This window comes from Euprymna scolopes, chromosome 33 (genome assembly GCF_053919585.1).
Source record: "Euprymna scolopes isolate OS-2025 chromosome 33, ASM5391958v1, whole genome shotgun sequence".
NCBI lineage: Eukaryota > Metazoa > Mollusca > Cephalopoda > Sepiida > Sepiolidae > Euprymna > Euprymna scolopes.
Window position 1 is genome coordinate 76,593,525 of NC_136514.1, and position 12,562 is coordinate 76,606,086.

The 12,562-nt window shown below is 41.1% G+C and overlaps 39 non-coding genes across 39 annotated transcripts; all 39 read left to right on the plus strand.

Annotated features, from left to right (window-relative positions):
• Positions 1-380: 380 nt before the first annotated feature.
• Positions 381-496, plus strand: Trnaf-aaa (transfer RNA phenylalanine (anticodon AAA)). The gene is made up of 2 exons: positions 381-418; positions 451-496. It is a non-coding gene; the product is annotated as a tRNA-Phe (tRNA).
• A 97-nt stretch (positions 497-593) lies between these two features.
• Positions 594-709, plus strand: Trnal-caa (transfer RNA leucine (anticodon CAA)). The gene is made up of 2 exons: positions 594-631; positions 664-709. It is a non-coding gene; the product is annotated as a tRNA-Leu (tRNA).
• Positions 710-1,231: 522 nt separating this feature from the next.
• On the plus strand, positions 1,232-1,347 carry Trnal-caa (transfer RNA leucine (anticodon CAA)). The gene is made up of 2 exons: positions 1,232-1,269; positions 1,302-1,347. It is a non-coding gene; the product is annotated as a tRNA-Leu (tRNA).
• A 520-nt stretch (positions 1,348-1,867) lies between these two features.
• Trnal-caa (transfer RNA leucine (anticodon CAA)) lies at positions 1,868-1,983 on the plus strand. The gene is made up of 2 exons: positions 1,868-1,905; positions 1,938-1,983. It is a non-coding gene; the product is annotated as a tRNA-Leu (tRNA).
• A 96-nt stretch (positions 1,984-2,079) lies between these two features.
• On the plus strand, positions 2,080-2,195 carry Trnal-caa (transfer RNA leucine (anticodon CAA)). The gene is made up of 2 exons: positions 2,080-2,117; positions 2,163-2,195. It is a non-coding gene; the product is annotated as a tRNA-Leu (tRNA).
• A 96-nt stretch (positions 2,196-2,291) lies between these two features.
• Positions 2,292-2,407, plus strand: Trnal-caa (transfer RNA leucine (anticodon CAA)). Its single transcript has 2 exons — positions 2,292-2,329; positions 2,362-2,407. It is a non-coding gene; the product is annotated as a tRNA-Leu (tRNA).
• Positions 2,408-2,503: 96 nt separating this feature from the next.
• Positions 2,504-2,619, plus strand: Trnal-caa (transfer RNA leucine (anticodon CAA)). Its single transcript has 2 exons — positions 2,504-2,541; positions 2,574-2,619. It is a non-coding gene; the product is annotated as a tRNA-Leu (tRNA).
• A 95-nt stretch (positions 2,620-2,714) lies between these two features.
• Trnal-caa (transfer RNA leucine (anticodon CAA)) lies at positions 2,715-2,830 on the plus strand. Its single transcript has 2 exons — positions 2,715-2,752; positions 2,785-2,830. It is a non-coding gene; the product is annotated as a tRNA-Leu (tRNA).
• A 307-nt stretch (positions 2,831-3,137) lies between these two features.
• On the plus strand, positions 3,138-3,253 carry Trnal-caa (transfer RNA leucine (anticodon CAA)). The gene is made up of 2 exons: positions 3,138-3,175; positions 3,208-3,253. It is a non-coding gene; the product is annotated as a tRNA-Leu (tRNA).
• A 96-nt stretch (positions 3,254-3,349) lies between these two features.
• Trnal-caa (transfer RNA leucine (anticodon CAA)) lies at positions 3,350-3,465 on the plus strand. Its single transcript has 2 exons — positions 3,350-3,387; positions 3,420-3,465. It is a non-coding gene; the product is annotated as a tRNA-Leu (tRNA).
• A 95-nt stretch (positions 3,466-3,560) lies between these two features.
• Positions 3,561-3,676, plus strand: Trnac-aca (transfer RNA cysteine (anticodon ACA)). Its single transcript has 2 exons — positions 3,561-3,598; positions 3,631-3,676. It is a non-coding gene; the product is annotated as a tRNA-Cys (tRNA).
• An 86-nt stretch (positions 3,677-3,762) lies between these two features.
• Positions 3,763-3,878, plus strand: Trnal-caa (transfer RNA leucine (anticodon CAA)). The gene is made up of 2 exons: positions 3,763-3,800; positions 3,833-3,878. It is a non-coding gene; the product is annotated as a tRNA-Leu (tRNA).
• A 520-nt stretch (positions 3,879-4,398) lies between these two features.
• On the plus strand, positions 4,399-4,514 carry Trnal-caa (transfer RNA leucine (anticodon CAA)). The gene is made up of 2 exons: positions 4,399-4,436; positions 4,469-4,514. It is a non-coding gene; the product is annotated as a tRNA-Leu (tRNA).
• Positions 4,515-4,610: 96 nt separating this feature from the next.
• Positions 4,611-4,726, plus strand: Trnal-caa (transfer RNA leucine (anticodon CAA)). Its single transcript has 2 exons — positions 4,611-4,648; positions 4,681-4,726. It is a non-coding gene; the product is annotated as a tRNA-Leu (tRNA).
• Positions 4,727-4,822: 96 nt separating this feature from the next.
• Positions 4,823-4,938, plus strand: Trnal-caa (transfer RNA leucine (anticodon CAA)). Its single transcript has 2 exons — positions 4,823-4,860; positions 4,893-4,938. It is a non-coding gene; the product is annotated as a tRNA-Leu (tRNA).
• A 95-nt stretch (positions 4,939-5,033) lies between these two features.
• On the plus strand, positions 5,034-5,149 carry Trnaf-aaa (transfer RNA phenylalanine (anticodon AAA)). The gene is made up of 2 exons: positions 5,034-5,071; positions 5,104-5,149. It is a non-coding gene; the product is annotated as a tRNA-Phe (tRNA).
• Positions 5,150-5,245: 96 nt separating this feature from the next.
• Positions 5,246-5,554, plus strand: Trnal-caa (transfer RNA leucine (anticodon CAA)). Its single transcript has 2 exons — positions 5,246-5,283; positions 5,509-5,554. It is a non-coding gene; the product is annotated as a tRNA-Leu (tRNA).
• A 96-nt stretch (positions 5,555-5,650) lies between these two features.
• Positions 5,651-5,766, plus strand: Trnal-caa (transfer RNA leucine (anticodon CAA)). Its single transcript has 2 exons — positions 5,651-5,688; positions 5,721-5,766. It is a non-coding gene; the product is annotated as a tRNA-Leu (tRNA).
• Positions 5,767-6,073: 307 nt separating this feature from the next.
• Trnal-caa (transfer RNA leucine (anticodon CAA)) lies at positions 6,074-6,189 on the plus strand. Its single transcript has 2 exons — positions 6,074-6,111; positions 6,144-6,189. It is a non-coding gene; the product is annotated as a tRNA-Leu (tRNA).
• A 96-nt stretch (positions 6,190-6,285) lies between these two features.
• Trnal-caa (transfer RNA leucine (anticodon CAA)) lies at positions 6,286-6,401 on the plus strand. Its single transcript has 2 exons — positions 6,286-6,323; positions 6,356-6,401. It is a non-coding gene; the product is annotated as a tRNA-Leu (tRNA).
• A 96-nt stretch (positions 6,402-6,497) lies between these two features.
• On the plus strand, positions 6,498-6,613 carry Trnal-caa (transfer RNA leucine (anticodon CAA)). The gene is made up of 2 exons: positions 6,498-6,535; positions 6,568-6,613. It is a non-coding gene; the product is annotated as a tRNA-Leu (tRNA).
• A 520-nt stretch (positions 6,614-7,133) lies between these two features.
• On the plus strand, positions 7,134-7,249 carry Trnal-caa (transfer RNA leucine (anticodon CAA)). The gene is made up of 2 exons: positions 7,134-7,171; positions 7,204-7,249. It is a non-coding gene; the product is annotated as a tRNA-Leu (tRNA).
• A 96-nt stretch (positions 7,250-7,345) lies between these two features.
• On the plus strand, positions 7,346-7,461 carry Trnal-caa (transfer RNA leucine (anticodon CAA)). The gene is made up of 2 exons: positions 7,346-7,383; positions 7,416-7,461. It is a non-coding gene; the product is annotated as a tRNA-Leu (tRNA).
• Positions 7,462-7,557: 96 nt separating this feature from the next.
• Positions 7,558-7,673, plus strand: Trnal-caa (transfer RNA leucine (anticodon CAA)). Its single transcript has 2 exons — positions 7,558-7,595; positions 7,628-7,673. It is a non-coding gene; the product is annotated as a tRNA-Leu (tRNA).
• Positions 7,674-8,404: 731 nt separating this feature from the next.
• Trnal-caa (transfer RNA leucine (anticodon CAA)) lies at positions 8,405-8,520 on the plus strand. Its single transcript has 2 exons — positions 8,405-8,442; positions 8,475-8,520. It is a non-coding gene; the product is annotated as a tRNA-Leu (tRNA).
• Positions 8,521-8,616: 96 nt separating this feature from the next.
• On the plus strand, positions 8,617-8,732 carry Trnal-caa (transfer RNA leucine (anticodon CAA)). The gene is made up of 2 exons: positions 8,617-8,654; positions 8,687-8,732. It is a non-coding gene; the product is annotated as a tRNA-Leu (tRNA).
• Positions 8,733-8,816: 84 nt separating this feature from the next.
• On the plus strand, positions 8,817-8,932 carry Trnal-caa (transfer RNA leucine (anticodon CAA)). The gene is made up of 2 exons: positions 8,817-8,854; positions 8,887-8,932. It is a non-coding gene; the product is annotated as a tRNA-Leu (tRNA).
• A 518-nt stretch (positions 8,933-9,450) lies between these two features.
• On the plus strand, positions 9,451-9,566 carry Trnal-caa (transfer RNA leucine (anticodon CAA)). Its single transcript has 2 exons — positions 9,451-9,488; positions 9,521-9,566. It is a non-coding gene; the product is annotated as a tRNA-Leu (tRNA).
• Positions 9,567-9,662: 96 nt separating this feature from the next.
• Trnal-caa (transfer RNA leucine (anticodon CAA)) lies at positions 9,663-9,778 on the plus strand. The gene is made up of 2 exons: positions 9,663-9,700; positions 9,733-9,778. It is a non-coding gene; the product is annotated as a tRNA-Leu (tRNA).
• A 96-nt stretch (positions 9,779-9,874) lies between these two features.
• Positions 9,875-9,990, plus strand: Trnal-caa (transfer RNA leucine (anticodon CAA)). The gene is made up of 2 exons: positions 9,875-9,912; positions 9,945-9,990. It is a non-coding gene; the product is annotated as a tRNA-Leu (tRNA).
• A 96-nt stretch (positions 9,991-10,086) lies between these two features.
• Trnal-caa (transfer RNA leucine (anticodon CAA)) lies at positions 10,087-10,202 on the plus strand. Its single transcript has 2 exons — positions 10,087-10,124; positions 10,157-10,202. It is a non-coding gene; the product is annotated as a tRNA-Leu (tRNA).
• A 95-nt stretch (positions 10,203-10,297) lies between these two features.
• On the plus strand, positions 10,298-10,413 carry Trnal-caa (transfer RNA leucine (anticodon CAA)). Its single transcript has 2 exons — positions 10,298-10,335; positions 10,368-10,413. It is a non-coding gene; the product is annotated as a tRNA-Leu (tRNA).
• A 95-nt stretch (positions 10,414-10,508) lies between these two features.
• Trnal-caa (transfer RNA leucine (anticodon CAA)) lies at positions 10,509-10,624 on the plus strand. Its single transcript has 2 exons — positions 10,509-10,546; positions 10,579-10,624. It is a non-coding gene; the product is annotated as a tRNA-Leu (tRNA).
• Positions 10,625-10,720: 96 nt separating this feature from the next.
• Trnal-caa (transfer RNA leucine (anticodon CAA)) lies at positions 10,721-10,836 on the plus strand. Its single transcript has 2 exons — positions 10,721-10,758; positions 10,791-10,836. It is a non-coding gene; the product is annotated as a tRNA-Leu (tRNA).
• Positions 10,837-10,932: 96 nt separating this feature from the next.
• Positions 10,933-11,048, plus strand: Trnal-uaa (transfer RNA leucine (anticodon UAA)). Its single transcript has 2 exons — positions 10,933-10,970; positions 11,003-11,048. It is a non-coding gene; the product is annotated as a tRNA-Leu (tRNA).
• A 730-nt stretch (positions 11,049-11,778) lies between these two features.
• Positions 11,779-11,894, plus strand: Trnal-caa (transfer RNA leucine (anticodon CAA)). The gene is made up of 2 exons: positions 11,779-11,816; positions 11,849-11,894. It is a non-coding gene; the product is annotated as a tRNA-Leu (tRNA).
• Positions 11,895-11,989: 95 nt separating this feature from the next.
• Trnal-caa (transfer RNA leucine (anticodon CAA)) lies at positions 11,990-12,105 on the plus strand. The gene is made up of 2 exons: positions 11,990-12,027; positions 12,060-12,105. It is a non-coding gene; the product is annotated as a tRNA-Leu (tRNA).
• A 96-nt stretch (positions 12,106-12,201) lies between these two features.
• Positions 12,202-12,317, plus strand: Trnal-caa (transfer RNA leucine (anticodon CAA)). The gene is made up of 2 exons: positions 12,202-12,239; positions 12,272-12,317. It is a non-coding gene; the product is annotated as a tRNA-Leu (tRNA).
• Positions 12,318-12,413: 96 nt separating this feature from the next.
• On the plus strand, positions 12,414-12,529 carry Trnal-uaa (transfer RNA leucine (anticodon UAA)). Its single transcript has 2 exons — positions 12,414-12,451; positions 12,484-12,529. It is a non-coding gene; the product is annotated as a tRNA-Leu (tRNA).
• The last annotated feature ends 33 nt before the right edge of the window (positions 12,530-12,562 follow it).

Below are 12,562 nucleotides of genomic sequence, written 5' to 3' on the forward strand. Positions count from 1 at the left end.
TGATTCCTTATCTAGAACTATGAGTGTTCAGGTCCACGGATGTGGGCGTGGGTTCGAATCCCACTCTTGACAAAATTTTTACAAATTTTGATATAATTTTATTTTTTGTTTAAATTTCTCACATCACGATGTTATTTATTTTTAAGACTGGAGAAAACACGTTAACATGTCAGGATGGCCGAGCAGTCTAAGGCACCAGACTCAAGGGACTGTGATTCCTTACCTAGAACTATGAGTGTTCTGGTCCACGGATGTGGGCGTGGGTTCGAATCCCACTCCAGACAGCATTTTTACAAATTTTGATATAATTTTATTTTTTGTTTAAATTTCTCACATCACCATGTTATCTATTTTTAAGACTGGAGAAAACACGTTCACATGTCAGGATGGCCGAGCGGTCTAAGGCGCCAGACTAAAGGGACTGTGATTCCTTACCTAGAACTATGAGTGTTCTGGTCCACGGATGTGGGCGTGGTTTCGAATCCCACTCCTGACAAAATTTTTACTAATTTTGATATAATTTGATTTTTTGTTTTAAATTTCTCACATCACCATGTTATCTATTTTTAAGACTGGAGACAACACGTTCACACGTCAGGATGGCCGAGCGGTCTAAGGCGTCTGACTCAAGGGACTGTGATTCCTTACCTAGAACTATGACTGTTCTGGTCCACGGATGTGGGCGTGGGTTCGAATCCCACTCCTGACAACATTTTTACAAATTTTGATATAATTTTATTTTTTGTTTTAAATTTCTCACATCACCATGTTATCTATTTTTAAGACTGGAGAAAACACGTTCCCATGTTAGGATGCCCGAGCGGTCTAAGGCGCCAGACTCAAGGGACTGTGATTCCTTAACTAGGACTATGAGTGTTCTGGTCCACGGATGTGGGCGTGTGTTCGAATCCCACTCCTGACAAAATTTTTACAAATTTTGATACATTTTATTTTTTGTTTTAAATTTCTCACATCACCATGTGATCTATTTTTAAGACTGGAGACAACACGTTCACATGTCAGGATGCCCCAGCGGTCAAAGGCGTCAGACTCAAGGGACTGTGATTCCTTACCTAGAACTATCAGTGTTCTGGTCCACGGATGTGGGCGTGGGTTCTAATCCCACTCCTGACGAAATTTTTACAAATTTTGATATAATTTTATTTTTTGTTTTAAATTTCTCACATCACCATGTTATCTATTTTTAAGACTGGCGAACACACGTTAACATGTCAGGATGGCCGAGCGGTCTAAGGCGCCAGACTCAAGGGACTGTGATTCCTTAACTAGAACTATGCGTGTTCTGGTCCACGGATGTGGGCGTGGGTTCGAATCCCACTCCTGACAACATTTTTACAAATTTTGATATAATTTTATTTTTTGTTTAAATTTCTCACATCACCATGTTATCTATTTTTAAGACTGGAGAAAACACCTGCACATGTCAGGATGGCCGAGCGGTCAAAGGCGCCAGACTCAAGGGACTGTGATTCCTTACCTAGAACTATGAGTGTTCCGGTCCACGGATGTGGGCGTGGGTTCGACGCCCACTCCTGACAACATTTTTACAAATTTTGATATAATTTTATTTTTTGTTTAAATTTCTCACATCACCATGTTATCTATTTTTAAGACTGGAGAAAACACGTTCACGTGTCAGGATGGCCGAGCGGTCTAAGGTTCTAGACTGAAGGGACTGTGATTCCTTACCTAGAACTATGAGTGTTCTGGTCCACGGATGTGGGCGTGGGTTCGAATCTCACTCCTGACCACATTTTTACAAATTTTGATATAATTTTATTTTTTGTTTAAATTTCTCACATCACCATGTTATCTATTTTTAAGACTGGAGAAAACATGTTCACATGTCAGGATGGCCGAGCGGTCTATGGCGCCAGACTCAAGGGACTGTGATTCCTTACCTAGAACTATGAGTTTTCTGGTCCACGGATGTGGGCGTGGGTTCGAATCCCACTCCTGACAACATTGTTACAAATTTTGATATAATTTTATTTTTTGTTTAAATTTCTCACATCACCATGATATCTATTTTTAAGACTGGAGAAAACATGTTCACATGTCAGGATGGCCGAGCGGTCTAAGGCGCCAGACTCAAGGGACTGTGATTCCTTACCTAGAACTATGAGTGTACTGGTCGACGGATGTGGGCGTGGGTTCGAATCCCACTCCTGACAACATTTTTACAAATTTTGATATAATTTTATTTTTTGTTTAAATTTCTCACATCACCATGTTATCTATTTTTAAGACTGGGGTAAACACGGTCACAGGTCAGGATGGCCGAGCAGTCTAAGGCGCCAGACTCAAGGGACTGTGTTTCCTTACCTAGAACTCTAAGTGTTCTGGTCCACGGATGTGGGCGTGGGTTCGAATCCCACTCCTGACAACATTTTTACAAATTTTGATATAATTTTATTTGTTGTTTTAATTTCTCACATCACCATGTTATCTATTTTTAAGACTGGAGAAAACACGTTCACATGTCAGGATGGCCGAGCGGTCTACGGCGCCAGACTCAAGGGACTGTGATTCCTTACCTAGAACTATGAGTGTTCTGGTCCACGGATGTGGGCGTGGGTTCGAATCCCACTCCTGACAAAATTTTTCAAATTTTGATATAATTTTATTTTTTGTTTAAATTTCTCACATCACCATGTTATCTATGTTCAAGACTGGAGAAAACACGTTCACATGTCAGGATGGCCGAGCGGTCTAAGGCGCCAGACTCAAGGGACTGTGATTCGTTACCTAGAACTATGAGTGTTCTGGTCCACGGATGTGGGCGTGGGTTCGAATCCCACTCCTGACAACATTTTTACAAATTTTGATATAATTTTATTTTTTGTTTAAATTTCTCACATCACCATGTTATCTATTTTTAAGACTGGAGAAAACACGTTCACATGTCAGGATGGTCAAGCGGTCTAATGCGCCAGACTCCAGGGACTGTGATTCCTTACCTAGAACTATGAGTGTTCTGGTCCACGGATGTGGGCGTGGGTTCGAATCCCACTCCTGACAACATTATCACAAATTTTGATATAATTTTATTTTTGTTTAAATTTCTCACATCACCATGTTATGTATTTTATAGACTGGAGAAAGCGCGTTCACATGTCAGGATGGCCGAGCGGTCTAAGGCGCCAGACTCAAGGGACTGTGATTCCTTACCTAGAACTATGAGTGTTCTGGTCCACGGATGTGGGCGTGGGTTCGACGCCCACTCCTGACAACATTTTTACAAATTTTGGTATAATTTTATTTTTTGTTTAAATTTCTCACATCACCATGTTATCTATTTTTAAGACTGGAGAAAAAACGTTCACATGTTAGGATGGCCGAGCGGTCTAAGGCGCCAGACTCAAGGGACTGTGATTTCTTACCTAGAACTATGAGTGTTCTGGTCCACGGATGTGGGCGTGGGTTCGAATCCCACTCCTGACAACATTTTTACAAAATATGATATAATGTTTTTTTTGTTTAAATTTCTCACCTCACCATGTTATCTATTTTTAAGACTGGAGAAAAGACGTTCACGTGTCAGGATGGCCGAGCGGTCTAAGGCGCCAGACTACAGGGACTGTGATTCCTTACCTAGAACTATGAGTGTTCTGGTCTACGGATGTGGGCGTGGGTTCGAATCCTACTCCTGACAGCATTTTTATATAATTTTATTTTTTGTTTAAATTTCTCACATCACCATGTTATCTATTTGTAAGACTGGAGAAAATACGTTCACATGTCAGGATGGCCGAGCGGTCTAAGGCGCCAGACCCAAGGGACTGTGATTCCTTACCTAGAACTATGAGTGTTCTGGTCCACGGATGTGGGCGTGGGTTCGAATCCCACTCCTGACAACATTGTTACAAATTTTGATATAATTTTATTTTTTGTTTAAATTTCTCACATCACCATGTTATCTATTTTTAAGACTGGAGAAAGCACGTTCGCATGTCAGGATCGCCGACCGGTCTAAGGCGCCAGACTCAAGGGACTGTGATTCGTTACCTAGAACTATGAGTGTTCTGGTCCACGGATGTGGGCGTGGGTTCGAATCCCACTCCTGACAACATTTTTACAAATTTTGATATAATTTTTTTTTTTTTTTAAATTTCTCACATCACCATGTTATCTATTTTTAAGACTGGGGTAAGCACGGTCACAGGTCAGGATGGCCGAGCGGTCTAAGGCGCCAGCCTCAAGGTACTGTGTTTCCTTACCTAGAACTCTGAGTGTTCTGGTCCACGGATGTGGGCGTGGGTTCGAATTCCACTCCTGACAACATTTTTACAAATTTTGATATAATTTTATTTTTTGTTTAAATTTCTCACATCACCATGTTATCTATTTTTAAGACTGGAGAAAACACGTTCACATGTCAGGATGGCCGAGCGGTCTACGGCGCCAGACTCAAGGGACTGTGATTCCTTACCTAGAACTATGAGTGTTCTGGTCCACGGATGTGGGCGTGGGTTCGAATCCCACTCCTGACAACATTTTTAAAAATTTTGATATAATTTTATTTTTTGTTTAAATTTCTCACATCACCATGTTATCTATTTTCAAGACTGGAGAAAGCACGTTCACATGTCAGGATGGCCGAGCGGTCTAAGGCGCCAGACTCAAGGGACTGTGATTCGTTACCTAGAACTATGAGTGTTCTGGTCCACGGATGTGGGCGTGGGTTCGAATCCCACTCCTGACAACATTTTTACAAATTTTGATATAATTTTATTTTTTGTTTAAATTTCTCACATCACCATGTTATCTATTTTTAAGACTGGAGGAAGCACGTTCACATGTCAGGATGGCCGAGCGGTCTAAGGCGCCAGACTCAAGGGACTGTGATTCCTTACCTAGAACTATGAGTGTTCTGGTCCACGGATGTGGGCGTGGGTTCGAATCCCACTTCTGACAACATTATCACAAATTTTGATATAATTTTATTTTTGTTTAAATTTCTCACATCACCATGTTATTTATTTTTAAGACTGGAGAAAGCGCGTTCACATGTCAGGATGGCCGAGCGGTCTAAGGCGCCAGACTAAAGGGACTGTGATTCCTTACCTAGAACTATGAGTGTTCTGGTCCACGGATGTGGGCGTGGGTTCGACGCCCACTCCTGACAACATTTTTACAAATTTTGGTATAATTTTATTTTTTGTTTAAATTTCTCACATCACCATGTTATCTATTTTTAAGATTGGAGAAAACACGTTCACATGTCAGGATGGCCGAGCGGTCTAAGGCGCCAGACTCAAGGGACTGTGATTCCTTACCTAGAACTATGAGTGTTCTGGTCCACGGATGTGGGCGTGGGTGCGAATCCCACTCCTGACAACATTTTTACAAGTTTTGATATAATTTTATTTTTTGTTTAATTTTCTCACATCACCATGTTATCTATTTTCAAGACTGGAGAAAACACGTTCACATGTCAGGTTCTAGACTCAAGGGACTGTGTTTCCATACCTAGAACTATGAGTGTTCTGGTCCACGGATGTGGGCGTGGGTTCGAATCCCACTCCTGACAACATTTTTACAAATTTTGATATAATTTTATTTTTTGTTTAAATTTCTCACATCACCATGTTATCTATTTTTAAGACTGGGGAAAACACGTTCACATGTCAGGATGGCCGAGCGGTCTTAGGCGCCAGACTCAAGGGACTGTGATTCCTTACCTAGAACTATGAGTGTTCTGGTTCACGGATTTGGGCGTGGGTTCGAATCCCACTCCTGACAACATTTTTACAAATTTTGATATAATTTTATTTTTAGTTTAAGTTTCTCACATCACCATGTTATCTATTTTTAAGACTGGAGACAACACGTTCACATGTCAGGATGGCCGAGCGGTCTAAGGCGCCAGACTCAAGGGACTGTGATTCCTTACCTAGAACTATGAGTGTTCTGGTCCACGGATGTGGGCGTGGCTTCGAATCCCACTCCTAACAACATTTTTACAAATTTTGATATAATTTTATATTTGTTTAAATTTCTCACATCACCATGTTATCTATTTTTAAGACTGGAGAAAACAAGTTCACATGTCAGGATGGCCGAGCGGTCTAAGGCGCCAGACTCAAGGGACTGTGATTCCTTACCTAGAACTATGAGTGTTCTGGTCAACGGATGTTGGCGTGGGTTCGAATCCCACTCCGGACAACATTTTTACAAATTTTGATATAATTTTATTTTTTGTTTAAATTTCTCACATCACCATGTTATCTATTTTTAAGACTGGAGAAAACACGTTCACATGTCAGGATGGCCGAGCGGTCTAAGGCGCCAGACTCAAGGGACTGTGATTCCTTACCAAGAACTATGAGTGTTCTCGTCCACGGATGTGGGCGTGGGTTCGAATCCCACTCCTGACAACATTTTTACAAATTTTGATATAATTTTATTTTTTGTTTAAATTTCTCACATCACCATGTTATCTATTTTTAAGACTGGAGAAAACACGTTCACATGTCAGGATGGCCGAGCGGTCTAAGGCGCCAGACTCAAGGGACTGTGATTCCTTACCTAGAACTATGAGTGTTCTGGTCCACGGATGTGGGCGTGGGTTCGAATCCAACTCCTGACAACATTTTTACAAATTTTGATATAATTTTATTTTTTGTTTAAATTTCTCACATCTCCATGTAATCTATTTTTAAGACTGGAGAAAACACGTACACATGTCAGGATGGCCGAGCGGTCTAAGGCGCCAGACTCAAGGGACTGTGATTCCTTACCTAGAACTATGAGTGTTCTGGTCCACGGATGTTGGCGTGGGTGCGAATCCCACTCCTGACAACATTTTTACAAATTTTGATATAATTTTATTTTTTGTTTAATTTTCTCACATCACCATGTTATCTATTTTTAAGACTGGAGAAAACACGTTCACATGTCAGGATGGCCGAGCGGTCTAAGGTTCTAGACTCAAGGGACTGTGATTCCTTACCTAGAACTATGAGTGTTCTGGTCCACGGATGTGGGCGTGGGTTCTAATCCCACTCCTGACAACATATTTACCAAATTTGATATAATTTTATTTTTTGTTTAAATTTCTCACATCACCATGTTATCTATTTTTAAGACTGGAGAAAGCACGTTCTCATGTCAGGATGGCCGAGCGGTCTAAGGCGCCAGACTCAAGGGACTGTGATTCCTTACCTAGAACTATGAGTGTTCTGGTCCACGGATGTGAGCGTGGGTTCGAATCCCACTCCTGACAACATTTTTACACATTTTGATATAATTTTATTTTTTGTTTAAATTTCTCACATCACCATGTTATCTTTTTTTAAGACTGGAGAAAGCACGTTCGCATGTCAGGATGGCCGAGCGGTCTAAGGCGCCAGACTCAAGGGACTGTGATTCCTTACCTAGAACTATGAGTGTTCTGGTCCACGGATGTGGGCGTGGGTTCGAATCCCACTCCTGACAACATTTTTACAAATTTTGATATAATTTTATTTTTTGTTTAAATTTCTCACATCAACATGTTATCTATTTTTAAGACTGGAGAAAACACGTTCACATGTCAGGATGGCCGAGCGGTCTAAGGCGCCAGACTCAAGGGACTGTGATTCCTTACCTAGAACTATGAGTGTTCTGGTCCACGGATGTGGGCGTGGGTGCGAATCCCACTCCTGACAACATTTTTACAAATTTTGATATAATTTTATTTTTTGTTTAATTTTCTAACATCACCATGTTATCTATTTTTAAGACTGGAGAAAACACGTTCACATGGCAGGATGGCCGAGCGGTCTAAGGTTCTAGACTTAAGGGACTGTGATTCCTTACCTAGAACTATGAGTGTTCCGGTCCACGGATGTGGGCGTGGGTTCTAATCCCACTCCTGACAACATTTTTGCCAAATTTGATATAATTTTATTTTTTGTTTAAATTTCTCACATCACCATGTTATCTATTTTTAAGACTGGAGAAAACACGTTCACATGTCAGGATGGTCAAGCGGTCTAAGGCGCCAGACTCAAGGGACTGTGATTCGTTACCTAGAACTATGAGTGTTCTGGTCCACGGATGTGGGCGTGGGGTCGAATCCCACTCCTGACAACATTATCACAAATTTTGATATAATTTTATTTTTGTTTAAATTTCTCACACCACCATGTTATGTATTTTTAAGACTGGAGAAAGCGCGTTCACATGTCAGGATGGCCGAGCGGTCTAAGGCGCCAGACTCAAGGGACGTTGATTCCTTACCTAGAACTATGAGTGTTCTGGTCCACGGATGTGGGCGTGGGTGCGACGCCCACTCCTGACAACATTTTTACAAATTTTGATATAATTTTATTTTTTGTTTAAATTTCTCACATCACCATGTTATCTATTTTTAAGACTGGAGGAAACACGTTCACATGTCAGGATGGCCGAGCGGTCTAAGGCGCCAGACTCAAGGGACTGTGATTCCTTACCTAGAACTATGAGTGTTCTGGTCCACGGATGTGGGCGTGGGTTCGAATCCCACTCCTGACAACATTTTTACAAATTTTGATATAATTTTATTTTTTGTTTAAATTTCTCACATCACAATGTTATCTATTTTTAAGACTGGAGAAAACACGTTCACATGTCAGGATGGCCGAGCGGTCAAAGGCGCCAGACTCAAGGGACTGTGATTCGTTACCTAGAACTATGAGTGTTCTGGTCCACGGATGTGGGCGTGGGTTCGAATCCCACTCCTGACAATATTTGATATAATTTTTTTTTTGTTTAAATTTCTCACATCACCATGTTATCTATTTTTAAGACTGGAGAAAACACGTTCACGTGTCAGGATGGCCGAGCGGTCTAAGGCGCCAGACTCAAGGGACTGTGATTCCTTACCTAGAACTATGAGTGTTCTGGTCCACGGATGTGGGCGTGGGTTCGAATCCCACTTCTGATAACATTATCACAAATTTTGATATAATTTTATTTTTGTTTAAATTTCTCACATCACCATGTTATGTATTTTTAAGACTGGAGAAAGCGCGTTCACATGTCAGGATGGCCGAGCGGTCTATGGCGCCAGACTAAAGGGACTGTGATTCCTTACCTAGAACTATGAGTGTTCTGGTCCACGGATGTGGGCGTGGGTTCGACGCCCACTCCTGACAACATTTTTACAAATTTTGGTATAATTTTATTTTTTGTTTAAATTTCTCACATCACCATGTTATCTATTTTTAAGACTGGAGAAAACACGTTCACATGTCAGGATGGCCGACGGTCTAAGGCGCCAGACTCAAGGGACTGTGATTTCTTACCTAGAACTATGAGTGTTCTGGTCCACGGATGTGGGCGTGGGTTCGAATCCCACTCCTGACAACATTTTTACAAATTTTGATATAATTTTATTTTTTGTTTAAATTTCTCACATCACCATGTTATCTATTTTTAAGACTGGAGAAAACACGTTCACATGTCAGGATGGCCGAGCGGTCAAAGGCGCCAGACTCAAGGGACTGTGATTCCTTACCTAGAATTATGAGTGGTCTGGTCCACGGATGTGGGTCTGGGTTCGAATCCCACTCCTGACAACATTTTTACAAAATTTGATATAATTTTATTTTTTGTTTAAATTTCTCACATCACCATGTTATCTATTTTTAAGACTGGAGAAAACACGTTCACATGTCAGGATGGCCGAGCGGTCTAAGGCGCCAGACTCAAGGGACTGTGATTCCTTACCTAGAACTATGAGTGTTCAGGTCCACGGATGTGGGCGTGGGTTCGAATCCCACTCCTGACAACATTTTTACAAATTTTGATATCATTTTATTTTTTGTTTAAATTTCTCACATCACCATGTTATCTATTTTTAAGACTGGCGGAATCACGTTCACATGTCAGGATGGCCGAGCGGTCTAAGGCGCCAGACTCAAGGGACTGTGATTCGTTACCTAGAACTATGAGTGTTCTGGTCCACGGATGTGGGCGTGGGTTCGAATCCCACTCCTAACAACATTTTTACAAATTTTGATATAATTTTATTTTTTGTTTAAATTTCTCACATCACCATGTTATCTATTTTTAAGACTGGAGAAAACACGTTCACAGGTCAGGATGGCCGAGCGGTCTAAGGATCCAGACTCAAGGGACTGTGATTCCTTAACTAGAACTATGAGTGTTCTGGTCCACGGATGTGGGCGTGGGTTCGAATCCCACTCCTGACAACATTTTTACAAATTTTGATATAATTTTATTTTTTGTTTAAATTTCTCACATCACCATGTTATCTATTTTTAAGACTGGAGAAACACGTTCACATGTCAGGATGGTCAAGCGGTCTAAGGCGCCAGACTCAAGGGACTGTGATTCGTTACCTAGAACTATGAGTGTTCTGGTCCACGGATGTGGGCGTGGGTTCGAATCCCACTCCTGACAACATTATCACAAATTTTGATATAATTTTATTTTTGTTTAAATTTCTCACATCACCATGTTATGTATTTGTAAGACTGGAGAAAGCGCGTTCACATGTCAGGATGGCCGAGCGGTCTAAGGCGCCAGACTCAAGGGACTGTGATTCCTTACCTAGAACTATGAGTGTTCTGGTCCACGGATGTGGGCGTGGGTTCGACGCCCACTCCTGACAACATTTTTACAAATTTTGGTATAATTTTATTTTTTGTTTAAATTTCTCACATCACCATGTTATCTATTTTTAAGACTGGAGAAAATACGTTCACATATCAGGATGGCCGAGCGGTCTAAGGCGCCAGACTCAAGGGACTGTGATTCCTTACCTAGAACTATGAGTGTTCTGGTCCACGGATGTGGGCGTGGGTTCGAATCCCACTCCTGACAACATTTTTACAAATTTTGATATAATTTTTTTTTTTGTTTAAATTTCTCACATCACCATGTTATCTATTTTTAAGACTGGAGAAAACACGTTCACATGTCAGGATGGCCGAGCGGTCAAAGGCGCCAGACTTAAGGGACTGTGATTCCTTACCTAGAACTATGAGTGTTCTGGTCCACGGATGGGGGCGTGGGTTCGAATCCCACTTCTGACAACATTTTTACAAATTTTGATATAATTTTATTTTTTGTTTAAATTTCTCACATCACCATGTTATCTATTTTTAAGACTGGAGAAAGCACGTTGGGATGTCAGGATGGCCGAGCGGTCTAAGGCGCCAGACTCAAGGGACTGTGATTCCTTACCTAGAACTATGAGTGTTTTGTCCACGGATGTGGGCGTGGGTTTGAATCCCACTCCTGACAACATTTTTACAAATTTTGATATAATTTTATTTTTTGTTTAAATTTCTCACATCACCATGTAATCTATTTTTAAGACTGGAGAAAACACGTTCACATGTCAGGATTGCCGAGCGGTCTAAGGCGCCAGACTCAAGGGACTGTGATTCCTTACCTAGAACTATGAGTGTTCTGGTCCACGGATGTGGGCGTGGGTTCGAATCCCACTCCTAACAACATTTTTACAAATTTTGATATAATTTTATTTTTTGTTTAAATTTCTCACATCACCATGTTATCTATTTTTAAGACTCGAGAAAACACGTTCACAGGTCAGGATGGCCGAGCGGTCTAAGGATCCAGACTCAAGGGACTGTGATTCCTTACCTAGAACTATGAGTGTTCTCGTCCACGGATGTGGGCGTGGGTTCGAATCCCACTCCTGACAACATTTTTACAAATTTTGATATAATTTTATTTTTTGTTTAAATTTCTCACATCACCATGTTATCTATTTTTAAGACTGGAGAAACACGTTCACATGTCAGGATGGTCAAGCGGTCTAAGGCGCCAGACTCAAGGGACTGTGATTCCTTACCTAGAACTATGAGTGTTCTGGTCCACGGATGTGGGCGTGGGTTCGAATCCCACTCCTGACAACATTATCACAAATTTTGATATAATTTTATTTTTGTTTAAATTTCTCACATCACAATGTTATGTATTTTTAAGACTGGAGAAAGCGCGTTCACATGTCAGGATGGCCGAGCGGTCTAAGGCGCCAGACTCAAGGGACTGTGATTCCTTACCTAGAACTATGAGTGTTCTGGTCCACGGATGTGGGCGTGGGTTCGACGCCCACTCCTGACAACATTTTTACAAATTTTTGTATAATTTTATTTTTTGTTTAAATTTCTCACATCACCATGTTATCTATTTTTAAGACTGGCGAAAACACGTTCACATATCAGGATGGCCGAGCGGTCTAAGGCGCCAGACTCAAGGGAGTGTGATTTCTTACCTAGAACTATGAGTGTTCTGGTCCACGGATGTGGGCGTGGGTTCGAATCCCACTCCTGACAACATTTTTACAAATTTTGATATAATTTTATTTTTTGTTTAAATTTCTCACATCACCATGTTATCTATTTTTAAGACTGGAGAAAACACATTCACATGTCAGGATGGCCGAGCGGTCTAAGGCGCCAGACTTAAGGGACTGTGATTCCTTACCTAGAACTATGAGTGTTCTGGTCCACGGATGTGGGCGTGGGTTCGAATCCCACTCCTGACAACATTTTTAAAAAATTTGATATAATTTTTTTTT